Source organism: Balearica regulorum, chromosome 12 (assembly GCF_011004875.1).
Source record: "Balearica regulorum gibbericeps isolate bBalReg1 chromosome 12, bBalReg1.pri, whole genome shotgun sequence".
Classification (NCBI taxonomy): domain Eukaryota; kingdom Metazoa; phylum Chordata; class Aves; order Gruiformes; family Gruidae; genus Balearica; species Balearica regulorum.
The window spans coordinates 3,248,609-3,266,998 of NC_046195.1; the positions used below are offsets into that span (position 1 = coordinate 3,248,609).

At 38.3% G+C, this 18,390-nt stretch overlaps 1 protein-coding gene across 3 annotated transcripts in view; it reads right to left on the reverse strand.

Annotated features, from left to right (window-relative positions):
* Positions 1-18,390, reverse strand: part of HMG20A (high mobility group 20A) — a 45,241-nt gene that overhangs the window by 21,290 nt on the left and 5,561 nt on the right. The window lies entirely within an intron of this gene.

Genomic DNA, 18,390 nt, shown 5'->3' on the forward strand with positions numbered 1-18,390 from the left:
AAAAAAGGTAAGTTAATTATCACATTATTTCCCTTTAGCAGCATTCCAGTTTAGACATCACAACATACCACAGATATTCTTTTACCCCATAAACCAACTGGCCAGTCACAGCTGGTTGGCCTCAGGACAGATACTATAGGCAGCTACGCTTAAGGTCAGGGAAGAAAGATCCTAAGTGATGCTTCAATTCAGTTTCCCTCAAGTGAGCCCTGTGCCAATACCACAGTGTTGCTGGAAATCACACCGTAGAATTCTACTTTATCCCTTGAGACAAATTTTCATTCATCATACTCAGCACATAGGTACATAAATCCCATTCTTCCAATCCACCTTCTTGTTCATCCTCAACTGCGCACCCTCGCAAGTTACTTGGGCTTTAAGCTTGGAGAGACTGATGTGAGTTATAAGTTTGTGCTGCTTTCTCCTAGATCAGTATGCTTTCCACTCAGCACTGAAATCAAAGTGATCCGAGACAAAATCCTGCTCTGTGTTTTCCCAAACCCCACCCTTCTTCCACAGGCAAAGGTTTTCTACAAAAGTAACAACACTGTTTCTCACATCTTGTATCACTTGCAGATCCCTATTCCAAGTACTACATCTGATATGATGCAAAACTTATGCCAAACTAGTGAATACAGCAGGCCACCCAGACAGACAAGCACTGTGCTCCTACTCAATGGACTTCGGAAGTGAGAGACATTTATTCCACTGCTGTATTTGGTTAAAACTGGTCAAAGGACTCAAAAGGTTATTCTCAGGAACCAAGAGTATAATCATACAGCTGACATTGTTTTGAAATTGTGAGCTCTGCTGTATTCATTTCCATGCCTCACTTTGAAAACACACAAGTATCTACTCCCTTTAGCAACAGCTCTACACCTTCATAAGCTACTACAGATGCTTGTTGATAAATGAATCTCTGGTAAGTTTCCAATTTGTCCACTTAAGTGTTCAGTTAATGCTCACAGTAGATCAAAGGCATCCATGAAACAGACATTATGTCAATCTAATTTCCACCACCAAGTTAATTTAAGTTTCCAAACAAGACTATCCTTCCTATACAGAAGGAAAGTGCAAGAAAGAAGAGTAGTTACCTTCTCCCATTTTTCAGATGGCACTCACCCTTTTCTCTTCTGCCTTTCCAACTGTTGAGAACCTTCAATCATCCTTAAGAATCCTACCACTCTGATTCTTTATCTAGAAAATAATTAAAGCTAAGCAGACCGCTTCTCTGTGGTGCAGACTTTGACATCTAGCAGAGAAACATCCTTTACTCATGTATAGGAAAGACTCAACCAGGAATGAAGAAATCTAACTCCTGCTCTACCATGAACTGAGGATAGTTTTGAGGCCTCAGCCTCCAGAGAGGTGTGGCAAAGCTGGAGACTGCCCAGCAGAGGGCTGCCAAGATGGTCAGGGGCCTGGAACACCTGACCCGATAAGGGATGTTGAGGAACCTGGACTTGCTCAGTCTGGCAGAGGAGGCTAAGGGCAAATTTAACAGGTGCCTAAAGCTACCTGAAGGAAGTAGCAGAGACAACAGAACCAAACTCTCTGTAGTTACATTGGCTTTGCAAGTTCAGATTGGATGCTAGGAAAAAAAATTTCACCAGGAGGGCAGCACAGCACTTGAACAAGTTACCAGAGAAGTGGAGGTGGAGTGAATCCTTGCAGATTTTAAATGCTCAGTTACACAAAGCTGTGACTGACCTAATGTTGGCAATAGTCCTGCTGTGAGTGGGAGGCTGGACTAAGATGACCTCCAGATGTCCCTTCCAAGCAACATCTGCAGTTCTCTGAACCAGAACTCTACATTACACTTTCTTTCATATTCTAGCATCTGACATAAAAAGGAAGGAAACTCAGATAATACAATACTTTTAGGGAAAGTGGAGACACTCCGGTGGAACATATTGGTTTTTAATTTTTAAAGAAGGAAGCGCAAACAATATTTCCTCACATGTAGAAAAGAATCTACATCAAGGCTAGGGTTTTATGTATTACAAGAAAATCTGAAAATTCAACTGCCTTGAAAAAATGAGCTCTTCTCTGATGCCCAGAAAGCTGTTTAAGCACAACTACTAATACACAACATAAATTGCTTCATGCAGTTGTCAAGTGAGAGACTAATGAAGATTTGCTTTATGTTACACAATCTTTTAGCTTTGTCAGTCAAGGGAAGAGTCCTAAATTACTACCTTCAAAAAAGGAAGCTTAAGCAATTAGACTAAAACCTTGCCAAAAAAAATTATATATGAAAAAAGCTTTATGTAGGTCTGAAAAAAATAAAATAGCTTGCTTTGTTGTCCAGGCACCTCTGACAGCCGCCTTGGAGTCAAGAACCTCTTTTCAGCCTCACCACGGCAATCTACTGGCACTTAGCACTCCCACACATGCCTTAAAACAATACATATCCTCTGCATCTGAACATACCAAGCGCTTCTGTCCCTCATGCCCACTCTGACCTTCCCACCAGGTCCCCAATATGTCTGTTCACATCTGGACCTAGTCAGCAGCAGCAGAGTCTAAGGTCACTTTCAAACTGTGGGCAGGCAGCTGGACATCAACCTTAACAACATATAAACAGAACACAAACACAGGAAGCTGGGAGAATGCATACTTTTTTTTTTAATTTAACCCATATACTTTAGATACTAACTCTTTCAGTTGATAATGAGCCACGTCCTAAAGAAAATTTACCATCAGTGAATTTGCAATGGCTTCCAATCTATTCCAGCAAGCAAGAAAACAAGACAGTCTCCAAAAACTAAGAACAGATAGGAACCTATGCAAGTCTTTCAGTCACATTTCTTGTGGATAACTGTCCCATGCCTTTACTCTAAAGCCACTATACATTAGTTTCAACCCCTCTGCAGACCTACATGTTCATTTCAGGGTTGTTCAGGGATGTAACAAAATGGGCAAAACAAAAACCCAAGGAAAAGCACAGTAATGGAAAAAGAAGGGAAATGCTGCTTCTCAAACTTGCGCCTTTACAGAATTCACCGAACTTGAAAAGGACAGTTGGCAAGTCCCATCTAGATTTGTTCTGAATATTTGTACAGCTTTGTCAATTTAAACTCTGGCTAAAGCACCTAGTTAGACAAATTTGACTAAATTCAAGGCACAAGAAACAATGCACACTTTAATGGCTAATACATATATGCTTTTTTAATTTTTTAACTATGTCTACCCAAATGCAAAAATAAAACTGATGTTAAACTCTAAAACTTTACAAGCACTACAATTCAATGCAAGTAAGCACCCCCTCCAAATAAAACTAATTCAAACCAGAGCCGCTCTCGAGTTCATTGTACTGCTACGCTATTAGTTGCACTGGCTGAAGGAAGCAACCACCTAAGCAGGAATACAGAAAGATTGATCATATATTAACAACAGCATTTGATAAAGTGGTTGAAGAACCATGATTTATTTTGGGATAGATCGGTTCCGGAAAAGCTAGCATATACTCAATTTTATTTCCTTTACAACTTTTGTAGAGTGGAGCAAAGACTACAGCCAAACCAGAACTGTAATGCTCAATCGTACCACCACTTGGAGTTTCCATAGAGATTCTGCTTCCATTTTAAGCACAATACTGCTCAACTAGAAACACTGTTCTGAGAATGCCAGCAGCAGCCATGCACCTCCCACTCTACAACGGATAAGCCAATACAGTCGGAAGTACATTTACCTTAATTCCAAACACCCCAGGCTCTCCTGTGCACTGATTTTATTGCCAAGTGCAGACTCTACAGGAATTTGAGATTTTTTCCCTTGTATTTCCTACATTCAGCATAACAGTGGTCAGTTGTGGAACAGCAGTAACAGCCACACCTACAGAGGCTGGAAGAGTTTTTGGATGTCTGGTTTGGGGTGCACTACCAATTGATATTTAAAAAGGATAAAAAACCAAAAGCGAAAAAGAATACAAGGATCAAGGAAGAAGAGTGCAAGCTTGAGCTCCAGAGAACAAAGCACCATTATGCGTGCAAAATTCCAAGAGGAGACCAAGAAAAATACCAGTGAAGAATAAGTTTTCTACCATTTCATGCTATCAATGTTTAAACATTGATAAGATTTCCAAAGATCCATTAGTCACCTATACTAACATTAAACCTCTTTATGAGCCTAGAGTAGATTCAACATTATTCTAAGCCATCAAAAATCTGGCTTAATTTATCTTTTTTTTACCTCCCTTCTCTCATCTCTCAGGGAAAACAAAGGCTTTATGGTCCAGAAAAATCTACAACAGTATTCTAACTTTCAGTTAAAGTTTTCTAGCTGCACACTTCACTTGCATGCAGTGAGATATCATACTTAATACTACAGTGTATCAACATGGTTTGACAGAATTACTTGAAGTGAAAGAACTTCTACAGCAGAAGGATCTAGTGCTACTACATACATCAATACACAGGGAAAGAATCAAACAGTAGGTAACCAAATACCTTTCAAAAACAGAAACATCGTTTAAATAATCTTTCTTAATTTCTTCTCACACTAACTTTTGTAGGCCATGTCATATAATTGTAATGTTAATCTAGTGGGAAAGATGAAGTAGCCGAGTTGTATTTTGGGTAGACTGAAAGCTACCATATGATCTAATTTCTAGTCACATCTGTACAGCAGAAAAGTTAAAATAAGGTAGTTGTAAAGTCACAGGTGAGAACAAATGCATGATAGGGGCTAAACAGAGTGACTGACTTTCCATAACATCATTACTATGGCTGCATTGTTAATGATGCTATTATAGGGCAGCAGACCTAAACACGTGGGTGATGCACAATCTGAAGCCTACATTTTTGTAAGAGCCTTTTATGCACACAATAAATGAAGGGTAAAATTTGTCAGAGTCAACTTTTTCCTCAAAGAATCAGATCATTTTAGTCAAGCAGCAAAGGTGCCATTCTAAAATGTGCAATCAAACAATTTTACCTAGCAGACCACCTCAGTGTAGCACATCTGCATTCTTATTTTTCAAAAAGGGAAACTAGAGTCAGAATAGAACACGCTCATGGCCAGACTGTTAAAACAATGCACATTACAAGCAGTCGTTCTCCTCTAACACTCTGCACTGCTGTCTCGTGGCTCACCCCAGATGAAGAAACAGTCTCTTCCAGACCCAAAGCAAAGAAATTACTGTACACACTCCAAAAGATTCATTACTTCCACAAAGTGGAACTTGCTTTGCTTGCATGAAGTGATTCACAAAATAGGTGAGATGAGGCTGGACTCTACAGCATCTGCACAGGTCTGGTCATGCAGTAAGTCACTGCCAAACACAGACTGACTTCTTACTCATCCAAAGGCCACGTGGAGCCTTAAGATAGCCCTGAACACTGGAAAAGGGTGAAAAGAGTCCTTAGCAATGTTGTCTTTTCAATGGCTACATCGTATCAGATGATCTTAAGCAAATAATAAAGAATTACTAAACTATTTAGTCATCAAATTAAAAGGTAAGGTCATAAATACATATTTATTGCAGTTAAGCATATTTAAATACGAAGTCAGCATCAGAAGCCTAACTTAAAGCCTGATTATAAAACACTGCGGGAGTTCCAATTACCTCACTGCCAGCTCGTTTTAGAAACGTTACTGCTGAGCAGAGGATTTTTCTCCCGTACTTCCTATTCCTGAAGTCTCTCATTCTTCTTTGACAGAACAAATAGCTCCAAACCTTACCAGTCAGAGAATAAGAGATTAAAAAAAAAATAATCTTCCACTATGTCACAGAGGAATCACCATATTCCTTATCTAAGCATCAGAATCCAAGCACTTCATAATGTAAATAATTTAAATTCAGATGGTATCTTGAGAGAAAAGCTCATAGGATCATCACTTCCTCTGTCTGTCCAAATGTAGCCAGAACATCAGAAAGAAAACTGAACCAAGTACATCTCCAATTAAAACCACAATGCTTTTGGAGCTGTCGGAGGAAGTTCAGATTCTCTCTCGACAGCAGCATTGTCTTCCATCAAACTGGAGCAGAAGCATATTATCCAACATCCTTGACTGCAAAAATCAGATTTGACTTTTTCCCTACAGGCAACTCATTTGACAAAAGTTCCTTTGCGACTTCAGGAAAATTGCAAGCCAAACCTAATGGGATGAAGGTCAGACCAGAAAGTATATACCAGAGAACAGCCAACTGCTTTTATTTTTACTTCTTGCCAGTAAAAACAAAAGAAAAACTATAGACCAAAATAAAGACTTGCAGGAAAAAATTCCAGAGTTCCACTGCATTTCCAAGCAGCTTAAGAAAAGAAGGGAAAAATGTAAAGCTTAGTTTTATGCTTACTTAATCTGGGTCTTCGTGGCAAACACTAACAAAGCTATTAACAGTCAAACCTTAGTAACAGCTGCCAAACATCTGCAAAAATGTGTTTTTAAAAGACAACTATTCAATTCTATGTTCTACTCTTATTTATATAAATGCATTAGGATGAGGCATATACAAGACATTTCATATATGTAAAATCATCCTGTTTTCTGAAATTTAAGCCCTTCTTCACAGGAAAGGTATACACTCAACTCTGGAGACAAAAAGCAACAACAGCTCCACAATGAATTCTCTCTCCCTTCAAATACATGAAAGAAATTTTGCATCAGCAATAAACAAGCTTTTTAGATCTCTCAAGGGAAAACAAAACCCCACAATGAGATGACTGTACAATTAGTTGTGCTCTCTACCTCTAGATAGCTAAAATTAGTAACTGTGGTACAGATACCCAGAGGGAAGGCTTTGTCATCCAGCCCTTCATTGCAGGTATTGAGCATCTACAGATTAAGATAGGTCATTTTCTTCTGAATTAGCTTTCTTAATGATAGTATCACTTGCCATTTAAAATAATACTAGCATACACAACTCTGCAAAATTAATTTAATCCTCGTGTTATAGATCTCACATGAGAAAATCTAAACCATTCAGATCACAAGAGATAAGTATCAAAATAAATCTTGATAATTTTTTTAATCACTCTACCTAAAGTAAATCCAGTATTTGACTACCAGAAATGGCACTGGCTTTTGTAGTTTGTCCATAAAAACCTCCACTGAATTTCCAGTTACTATCGGCAATTTGGTTTACCTCTTCACCTGCTCTGTCATTTGAAAATTTCTCTAGGATCTGAGGACCTCATATTTCACAGGACAAAGTTTTCCAATACTTTTACATTAACAAGGCAAAAGGGACACCCCATAAAAATACCACAACCACCAACTGGGTAACGGACACACAAATCATGCCTTGAGCACAGACACTTCTCTGAAACCACAGTGATTATAATTCATCCAAGACTTTACCAGATCCCGTTAGCTTCCCCACCAGTAAGTAAATGGTTACTTTCCTTCAAAAGTTCAGTTCCTCTAATCATTTATGGCAGTAAGACTCAATCATTTCACTGTTTGTGGAATGCAAACATCAAAGTGCCACGAGCAAAGCAGTTTATTAAAATATGTAAATGAACAGACTGGAGTTTTTAATGGTGTTTGCCCAGCTCTAACATTTACCAGCATCACACAAGCGAAACAAGAAACAGTATTAATTAATGCTTGAGGACTACTTTGATTTAAAACACCAAACAAGTATTCTGAACTAAAGATAACTCTGAATGTCAAGGAATCCTGATTGTGACTGGCCAGTGAAATGAAAAGTTCATATTTGAGAATAACTGAAGAATGGCTACACCTGCTGAGACTGAAAAGTTGTTTTAAAGCTATTTTAGCACTTTTGCTCTCTCAAAGCCTTACTCATCACAAAAGTTGTCAGGGAAGTATAGCCTATACTCCCAGCTCACGTAAGTTCTAGGAGAAGAAACTCTGGCTGCTGCCACAGAGGAATACAGATCGGAATTTCTCATGCACATACTCACCAAAACAAGTCTTTACTGACCATTTTCCAGAAGATGGGGTTGAATACTTTGGATATGAGAATATACTGAAAAAGGGATTGAGCATATACTTAAAAGAATGACTCACCACAGGCTTCATGACCTAACACAAAAGCATCTACTCTGACCTCTAGAGCCACAAAGACAGCATGGAACTGGATATTTTAAATGCACTGATACGGGTACAGGGACAAAGGTCAGAGGAAATGAAGTGTGGGAAGAGCCAGTGATTCTCACACAAAACAGGCAACAAATTCTGGCTGTTTTCAGAAAAGACCCATCCTTAGAAAAAATACGACATGCCAGCTTCCATACATTTTTGCTCGCATTTTCTTGCTGTTGCCTTGCACTATTCCAACATAACACAAATTAGTTTGAGCAACCCCAAACCTGTCATTTAGAATAAATCACCATTTTTAGATAGCATTAGTTGTGTAAAATAACAGGTATCTAGAGATTCACTCTGATCTGCTACTTCTTCCCCTTTTAGAAAATCAACAGAACTGATACTAGCAAATTCTTTCTAATAGCAAAGATATGGATTGGACTGGTTGTTTCTAGTCTGTTCTTAAAGCTCTCTGGTAATAGATTAGTATGTTTCAGAAATGAAAGTTTGGATGTATATTGCATGAAGCACACCAAAATCCCTTTTCAGCCAAGGCTCTTCTAACATTGTTTAATTTGGGATTGTTTTGCACACATCATGTCATTGGCATCATAGGATAAAAAAAACCTATAGATCTCAAACAGAAAACAACTAAGAAAAGCAAGCATGAAAGAACAGACACAAGGTCCAAGCAAGTATCAAGACATCAGCGGACACTGCTTACAAAACCTTGTCTGGATTCATGAAAAGAAGCAGAAATAGAAATGACAGCACAATCCTGCCAAAGCATCCTATCTCCTGGTGAAGCAAGCAGCTCCTTTGACCAGTGCTAATAAGATTTTAAAGTTGTCTGAGGCCACAGATTAAATGTGTAAAGATAAGCACTACAGGGAAAGACTACACCCAAGCATGAATAAAAAAATTTAGGGAAATTGGAAAAAGACAGAAACTATACGTTCTTACTAGGCTCGTACCAGGATTCCCCTCTCACCACCGAAAGGGGAAACAAAGATATTTTAAAATCACACAAGAACCCACATACTTTCATGGCTCCATAAAAGAATTAACTTAAATCAACAGTAGAATGCAGACAAGTTAGAATAAAGCTTTACTTATCTTCATCCTCCAAAGGTAACAAGGAATTATGCTATTTAGCATCATCAATGGAAAACAAGGGCGGGGGGGGGAACCAAAGGCACAAGGAATACTCTGAATGCTCTCCAGTTTTAAGCAATAAATCGGACATCCAGAGATGTGTGAGGTATGGGAAGAGGCAGGTAGAGAGCACATTTCTAGAATCCTTGTGGCATACATAATGAAAATACTTAATTTTGCAGCTGAAGTAGAATTGCGAAGAAAGAAGCCATGCCAGCAGCATGCCTAAATATCCTAGGCTGGGTGCTCAAAACAACAGATAAACATTTGCAGTTTATCATCTGATCCCAAAGCAACTTTGAGCAGCCCAAAAAAATTGCTGTGAGGACAGTGGCTAACTTCTTTCCACTGTCTTACTGAAGCTACAATCTCTTCTTTGTGCTTATCATAGAATCATTGAATGGTTTGGGGTGGAAGGGACCTTAAAGATCACCTCATAGGCAAGAAGTCAAAACAAGCCAAGGGAAAACAGTAACTAAGAGCAGAGCATCACCGCCTAGAGCTTGGAGCCAAACAGCAAACACGAACCTGAGAGAAGTGTGGCTAAGACCTATAATAATTTCAACTTCCCTCCTCCTCAGCTTCTCCTCACATGCTGGAAACAAGGACCTGCAGATGGGAAACGTGCAGAAGCTCTGCAAAATAGAGTTGATCTACGTACACAACAAAGTTAGTCCTAAAAAAAGAATGTAAATCTTCCCAAATAGGCTGAAGACTGAACAGACATGAGGATGGAGGTCTCACATGTAACACACACAGTCTCAACCACTTATGTTTTAAAAGATTCCTAGTTCATGTTTAGTTATAAATATTCTGAAAGATATTTGGCATTCAGGTTTGAGTATTTACCATATTTAGCAAACAGCAAAGATTTATACTGCTTTTACATTTTCTTTTGATGATTTCACTTCTATATATATTTGTTAAGTAAATATGGTTCCTCTGAACTAAAACATAAATATTATCACAACACCCCTATATATGGGTAAAGAGGCATAGCTGGTTTAAAGAAGGTCATCTAGGAAATCTAAGAGCTAAGAATACAGCTAAACTTCAGAAACAGTCTTTAAAATGCTAACAATCTTAAACCTTTTATCTCAGACATTTCAACTAACTGTTAGTCATTGCTTGGTCTCAGACATCTAGAAGTAGTTGTGAGAATCTGACTAGAATACACATTATGCAATTCTTACCGCAAAGAGAAATAAGAACGTCTGTGTGATCCTTGACAAAAGGTCAGTAACACTCTGTTTTACACAGCATTAAAGAGTGGGAAAATGGAAAAGTATTTGTATTTTCAGAAGGGCTATAACAGATGTCACCTCAGTATAACCTCATAATCCAAAGTTCATTGTCTTGATCAGAAAAAGCAAACTGGTAGAAAACATGAGTTTAGGCAATACTCTCTTTTTTGATTTGTGAAGCCTAAAACATTTTACAATAGAAGTACAGACACAGTGCTGCCAGTTCAGGAAACTTACTTTTCTTGGTTGCATTTTGCAGCCTGTTAGAAGTGAGTATACCTGAGGATCCATTACCACATTTAATCCTAAAAGTTAACTCAGGGCCTTTTCACTTAGACAGTCTCTTCAGTCGCCAGTACTCCCTCTTCATTTAAAAAAGGCTCCTCTGAAAAAACACTCATCTGTATTTTGCTCCTCTCCACATCTCCAAGAACAAAGTCAAAAAAAGCATCACACTGCTTTTTAAACACTACATTTTTGAAAGCAGAAAGTAGTCAGCTTTTATGAAAACTTTAACCCTTATATGCGAGCTTATGGACTTCCTGAGATAAAACATTTATTACAGTAATGGAAGCTTGGCTTTCCCGGTCTTTAACAGTCTCCCAAACCAGCTAATTCCCACCCTGGAACTGTTTCCTGACCTCTAGAAAGGGTCATCTATGTATAACTGCAGACAAAATATGCCCATGGCATTCCAAAGCTCCATGGTAAGCTCACTGAAAAGAATCCTGCAAGTTCAGTCCACATCTCAACTAAGCTTTGTTTTTCATGATAAAATATCCACTCCAGAGGAAACCCTTAAGTAACCCTTTAGTAAGTAAACCTTTAAGTAACCCTTACCTGGCTGCCATAAGTAGCACACACTGATTCTTCATCAATGAGCACATAGTTCTCAGAGCAGGCTAGTCACCCCTCCTATTGCTTCCCAATAAGTAACAGTAATGAGTAAACCTCCAACAGGTTGCAATGTGTAAATAGAGTCCTGAGAGGCGACAGAGCACCACCGCACCAGACACTACTTACTATCGCCCATCTGCAGCATAATATGCCTAGGCCTTGGAGACAAATAAAAGGAAAAGCCTATCATTTGAAACTATACCAAGTAATCAAGCTGATGAGGAAAGATCAATTGAAATTTCAGCTCATAAGACTGGTATTTCTTTGGACAATTGAAGTATGTTTCATTTACAGCTAACAGTTCAATTAAGAAGCAGAAACATTCCTCCACTTCACACTAAAATTCTCCTCTACTCAAGTAACCATGTCTTAATCACTAGCAACTTGATTGTATTCCTATTTAAAATGCCTTTCTTAGTAACATTTCCTAACATCACCTGATAATCATACCTTTTATACATAAATATCTTCTAACCATAGAAAAAACCTGCAGATTCTAAGTAGTTTTGCTGACTAAAGTCCACCCAACAAGGCACGTGTGTAGTCACCACACTTTCTTTCTTGGCTGTTGCTGCTCAGTTGTGGAGGAAGAAAAAAGAAACAACGTGAGAAAAGACCACATTTTCTGCTATACTGAATTAATCCCACTTCCATTAACCAAGAAACACATCTCTTGTGTCTTTCGTATTTAATGACTCACAGACTGCTTTAGACTAGAAGGAACTGCTGGAGGTCATCTGGTCCCAACATCTACTCAAAACCAAAGTGAAGGTCATCTCTATGGCAGACACTACCATGGTAGACCATCTGGCTCAAAGCTTCTGGTCAACACACAAGTAAACCAGCAAACACCCTCACCACTGGGGTTTTTTTTGTTAGGAAGGCTATCGACAGTTGAAGAAATAAGCACTGTTTATTCTCAGGACAGACACAGTGATGAATAGAAGATAGGACATAAAAGCAGTTGAAAAAATTCCTTACAATGGCCACAAGAATAGAAAAGAAGAATATACACCTTACATACATACACCATACAACACCTTTCCCAGTGCTGTCAAAGCTTGAGGGACAGAAAAATAAAAAGACAATTCTCCATCTCTGTTCTGGTGGCAGAGAGAAAACTTTTCACTTTATTCATCTATTAACTAGAAAAATCCATTGCAAGCAAGCTGAGCAGGCAATCCAGGGTTTTCTCTCCAATGACTGAAGCTAGAGCTGGACTTCCAATATTATACTGCCTCTACACAAAGATTCCCTCACCCTTTGTATTAAAGCTCAGATTTACTCTCAACTGAGTACAACAAGCAGTATTTACCCCAATTCAAGCCATTTCAACAAACTGTAAAAAAAAAAAAAGGCAAGGTGTCATTTCAGAGAGGAGTTACATGTTAGGCTCACTACACAGAACCTAACTTTCAGTGACTTCAAGTAGGTTTAGTTTAGTAGTAGTTTTAAGCAGGTTTTTTCTTTTCTTCAAATGAAAAGCTTAGCTCCAGGCTGCTGTGCTTGCCACTCCACTAATTACTCCACTTGTTCAATATATTCTGTCCTTCAAGTGGAGGACACAGCATAATAAACTGCATACACTTTCACAAGATTATAGGGACAGACAACTGAGGGACCAAGAAGATACTGTAACATCAAGCTCTTAATTGTGCATAAGCAAAAGATATGTTCTCATTTCTAGCAGCACAGAGGGTATACTATTATTTGCATGACAATAGGGGTTTAAATCTGAAAAGAAATGGAGTCTCCACTATATCAAAAATTGAAGAGACATTCTTTGCCAAAGCTAGATTAAGGTTCACAAACTAACACGCCACTAACAGCATGCAGCCATCTTCACAGCAATATGCAAGCCCTACCTAAATAACCAAGTATTTCCTCCTTACTACAAGTACGGCAATTCAGACTTAAGAGTCACTGTTGCCACGAGTGAGACTGGGAGCTATTATATTTGAAGGTAGGTCTAGCTGCATGAGAGAAAGGTCACAAAAATCAGAGTGAAAGAACAAGTGAAAGAATTGCCAGAGAACTCACTGGAAGAAAAAACCCACGGAATATTCAGGTCTCTTCATTCCTTCAAGAATCAGCTGCTTGACCATACTGCTACCTCAAAGTGGTCATTTAATTCTAAAATAAAGGCTAGAGGAACATTAGCTTCACCTAGTGATTGCAGAGACAACATCACTTAGAGACACAAACTCATTTTTACTATGAGAACTGGCATCTGATGCCTTAATTTCTCACTATGGCTTTAAAAATTAGATCTTATCAACCTCTCTGCATCCTCTCATAGATACAATTTCTTTCAACTCCATGACCTTTTTTCCCCCCACACAGCACCATCTCCTCATGGGTTTCAAAAAGCCTGTCTTCCCACTCTTCCTCACTATAAAAATTTAAACCCTTTATGTGTGCTTATTTGCATATCAATACATACAATAGTCTTCACATAACAGCAAGAACATAAACTTTATAAACACAATGGAAAGTTTCTGGTAATCTGTTATTTTCTGCATGCTTTGCAAACACTTCTGATAAATGTCTTCTCTGTAATTCCCCTGAGAAATACTTTGTAGAAATGGCACTGGGACAGAATGTATATTTTTACAATTAGCAATAAAATTATGAAAGTAACATACCTAAAAAAACCCAAATATTTAAAGCACCTTCCTATACAGAAAATGCAAGTAAGTCATCTACAATGGAGTTCACATTTTTTCCATACTTGTAATTAATTTTAAGTTTTTTATAAGGTTAAGACAGTATTAACAGAAAAGGTTTCTCAAGGAAAAATATCTTTGCTGTTAGGATGATTTTCATATCACTACTCATTCAAAACAATTCACATAAAGTCTCACAGTCTAAATTTAACATGCAGTTATTAATTCTGTAGCTTTTTCATATCCAAAAGTAAACAGATGAACAAGCAAATCAAATCTTATGTCAAGACAAAGACCACTTTAGTTAGTCTAATACAAATACTTGCAAGATTTTTGTACTTTTCTTGAATGTTGCTTGGGCTAGAACTAAAAAGCTTATTTCCTGTCTGTAAAGCCACAGCATACCCACATACACAGGCTGGAGGGGATGACTGTGATCACCTAGACTGACCCATTTAGCATCGGCCACCTATCCTGTGTTAAAAAAATAAACAAAGAGAAATTCAAATCTACACGATGGTTACCCAGTCTTGTTTTAAAGAGGGACAGTAAGAGAAGCGTCACTGCATCAGCTGTTCCACACTGCAGTTATGCGCACAGTAAATCTGTACAACTTTCTGTTACAGCAGTCATTTAGATTTTCTTATGCTTTCACAGGCTAGATCCTATAAGCTAAGAACCTATATCAATAAATTCTGATTAAATTGTGATTTGATAAATGTGTCCTTTCAAGAAGTTAAGCAAATGCAGCACCTGCATTCCTTTTTAGGACTGAAAATATGCCTTTAACTCATTTTCAGACTCTGACCTTTTTCCAGTGTGCTAGCAACCCTTTCTGAATTCCCCAAGCAGCTGTAGCCGTGCCAGCTGCAGCAGACACGTATTACTACCTTGCCTGTTAGGCTCCTTTGTTCTTGTACCTAAGGATTAGCTGCTCAGAGCTTCACTAAGTGCTAATGTTCACAGCTGGATTATCCAGTCACCTCCAACACCTCTTCATGTCAGTGCTTCCAAGAAGGCCTTCCCCAGCCTGTACCTGTCCTAAGGTATACTAGTTTAAATGTGACCAAATATAAGGTCTGGTTTGCTTAAGTACAGTCTTTAAAAACAAAAAGCTAAACCAGGTTAGTAAGCCACAGCTATCAATAAAGCAGTTGTCATATTATCTCTCCCCTAGTAACCAAGAAGATGCGATTTCACACACAGACATCAAATTTCAGAAAGCAGGATGAATGAGGCACTATTTGTGACTTTAAATTGACATTTAAAAAACTAGAGATCAAACTAATAAGATTGAAAAGCTTTTTTCTGTCTTTTTCCTATACTCGGAGCTTAAAAAAATATATGATTTGTGCTTCCACATTTCGATTAAGTGTTTGGTCTTAGCAAACAGTTTACAGAATCCTGATAATGTCACACAATGATTTATGTACTACTGTCAACTGATGAAGCAGAATAGGAAACTGGCAAAGTGCTGGTGGCGTAAGTTGCGCATTAGATAAATACAATTTTCAGGCCTCTTTCTCAAGCTTTGCACATTTTGATAAAAACTAGGTTTAGGGATAAGTTACAGAGCAGTAGCTTGCTGCTGCAGAGAGGGGAAGGTCTTATTCCCTTCTCCTTTCTCACCTGGTTACAGCAATCTCCACAGCTTACCAGATTTTACTGGACCTGCTCTAACTCCCTAATTCTTCCCTTTGGTACCCACCCCCCCCCCCCGGGGGGTATCTTCCACCAGCTCAGATACATAGTTAAAAGGACTCAGAGGGCTCAAATAAATACCAGAGCTTATTAACAAAAAGAGCACGTATGGAAACTCCCACTTCCACGCATGGTAAACGGTCATATTAAGCTACATGAGCCACCCCCAATCACCAGAGATAACTTTTTGGACTCATTCCACTAGTAGTCATATTTTTCACAGGACATCAAGAGAAGCATTCAGAAACGTCATCTGCCCGCATGAAGATAAGCCATGTGCTAGAAGGTGCAGACAATAGCTCTCCACTGCCTAAGGCTACAGTTCTACAGCAGCCTAAGCCTATTTAACTACTAACTACTCATATAGCATCATCTTCAGTCTGGCACCTCTGCTCACTGGACAAGTCACATCATTCAGCACACTAAAGAAACGGAATAGCTTTCAGTTCATTTATCAAATCAATTTATGCCAGATTAAAGGGTGAAATGGCTCAGCAAAGGATCCAACAAGTATTGCAGCTGTCAGAAGAAAAAAAGGATGCAAGTAGCACAGCCAAGAGTTAGCAACTTACATTTCTATAACCCTATAGACTGAGAATCAGCTCGCTCACTAAAATTCTAGTGGTGTCAGAACTGAAGAATGCTTGAAACTATTCCAGTAACTGAGGGCCCCAAAATAGTCATCAGTGGGAGGAAATATGATTACCAGAAGAAACTGGGATTCTCTCATAAGCTGACTTGACATTTTCAGGTTGGTTTTTTTTTTTCTTTCCAATCTAAAGCTAAACATTTACTCTCCTGATGAAAGCTGAGATTCTTTCCCATAAGTCTGGAAACAGAACTTGAATTCCACAAATTCCAATTCATTTGTTCTAACAAGGGATACTTATTACACTGGCTCGTCATATCTCCTATGAATTGAAGCTAATATAATTTCTTATCTTAATTAAACTCAGCAGAAGAGTAGTTCAAGTCTATTCTGTCATGCTTCCCACATATTGAAACAGTGAGGATTTAGTCAAATACTGGTTATCTCAATTTCACTTTATCAGTAGCATGAGTCATGTGCAATACCAGCTAAAGCATACTGCAGCAAATGCACCCCACTCAAGCCAGAAATCTGCTCTAAAAGACGACCTTAGTGTGGTTACCTATGATACTAACTGACTAGATGTCAGGCCTGAAAAAACTTGCCATGCCATGTCTTGGGTTTTGGTTTTTTTGTTGTTGTTGTTTTGTTTGGGTTTTTTTTTTTGTTTGTTGTTGTTTTTTTTACACAACTACACTGCCAACCAGGCACACATGAAGAACATCTTTTTCCTGTGGTGGTTATTATTTGATTTTGCATTGGTAAAGTTTAAAGTCCAACAGAAACAATAAGCACATTGTATCTTCTAATGCTGCACTGCCTCCACTAAGTTTTCCAAATTTCCCCCAGTTTATCACTGCTTTGGTACTCTGTTTTGAATCGCAAACCTCTAGCTCCTGTTTTAGACCCCTCCTTTGTTGAGAGAATCACAAACATTCAATCCAAGCAGCAAGAACTAATGTAAAACCTGCTCATTAAGAAATGCATCCTGAAGAATAAATAAGAGCATTTTCATATGCCTATATAGTTCATGACTTTCAGAGACTCTGAAGATTTGCTCATCTGCTCTAGAAATCCTATGTGATTTGTGATTAATGAGATGTTTCCACAGGATGCTTGTGTATTTGAAGATATGGTAGCTTTACATGGAGTATCTTTCTATAGTAAGCCTTAAATTTTTCATCCTTTAGGTATCAGAAGATGTCTTGGTCAATGAGATAGATAAGTGAAAATGCAAACAAGGAAGATTATGCCTATTCTTAAAGTAAGCTGTAGAGAAGTGGGACAAGAGAGGAGCACTGTACTAAGGGAAAGGTTCAGAATGCCAGTTAAAAAAAAACACCTTAAAACTAAAATGTACACCAAGCTTTCTTCTCTTGCCTTTGTGTGCCATTTATCCTGTACTGGGAACATTCCCCTCCACCCCCCAGTCTTCCTGGCAGAAATGTGATGTTAGCAAACCCAATTTAAAAGTGTGAAAGAAGATGCCGTTTACTGTTTTTAGTAATTTGCTTGGTGTTGATCTGTTTTCTCTGTCATATAGTCTCATACTATTACCAGAACTTGTTTTGCCACAGCTCTCCACTGCTTTTCCAGCTATGGAGACTGACACTTTCTCTTTCCATATATTGGTAGGCACAGCATATTTTGAGTGCTAGCATGGGACACTATCCATTACATCAGAAATTCAACCTTTGATCAACAAATAATTATGGCCCCAGAGTCATAAGCTGACATTATTACTTAGCCTGTTCCTACACAAATGACAAAGTCCATTATTCAAAAAAAGTTAATTTGCATTACTGATATTCTGCCAATTACTTGTTTTCAACAAACAGTACTCCAAAGTCAGAAAACAACACACCATCTTATATTCAAGGCTTTGAAACAACAGCCAAGGGAATTCCAAGAGAAACAAATTGTTTCTTAAGTAACAAAAACAAAAATTCACAAAAACCACTAATTCATGTCATACTAGTTACCTGAAATAAAAGGAACTTCAGAACAGACACAGCTAAGTCAGACCTGCTTTAACCACCATTTGGTTAAGACTGTCTGAGAACCCATCCCACTAAAGCAAGCAACCACCATACTGCAGGCCTATGTATATATTTAGGTCCCACTATGATAATAAAAAAAA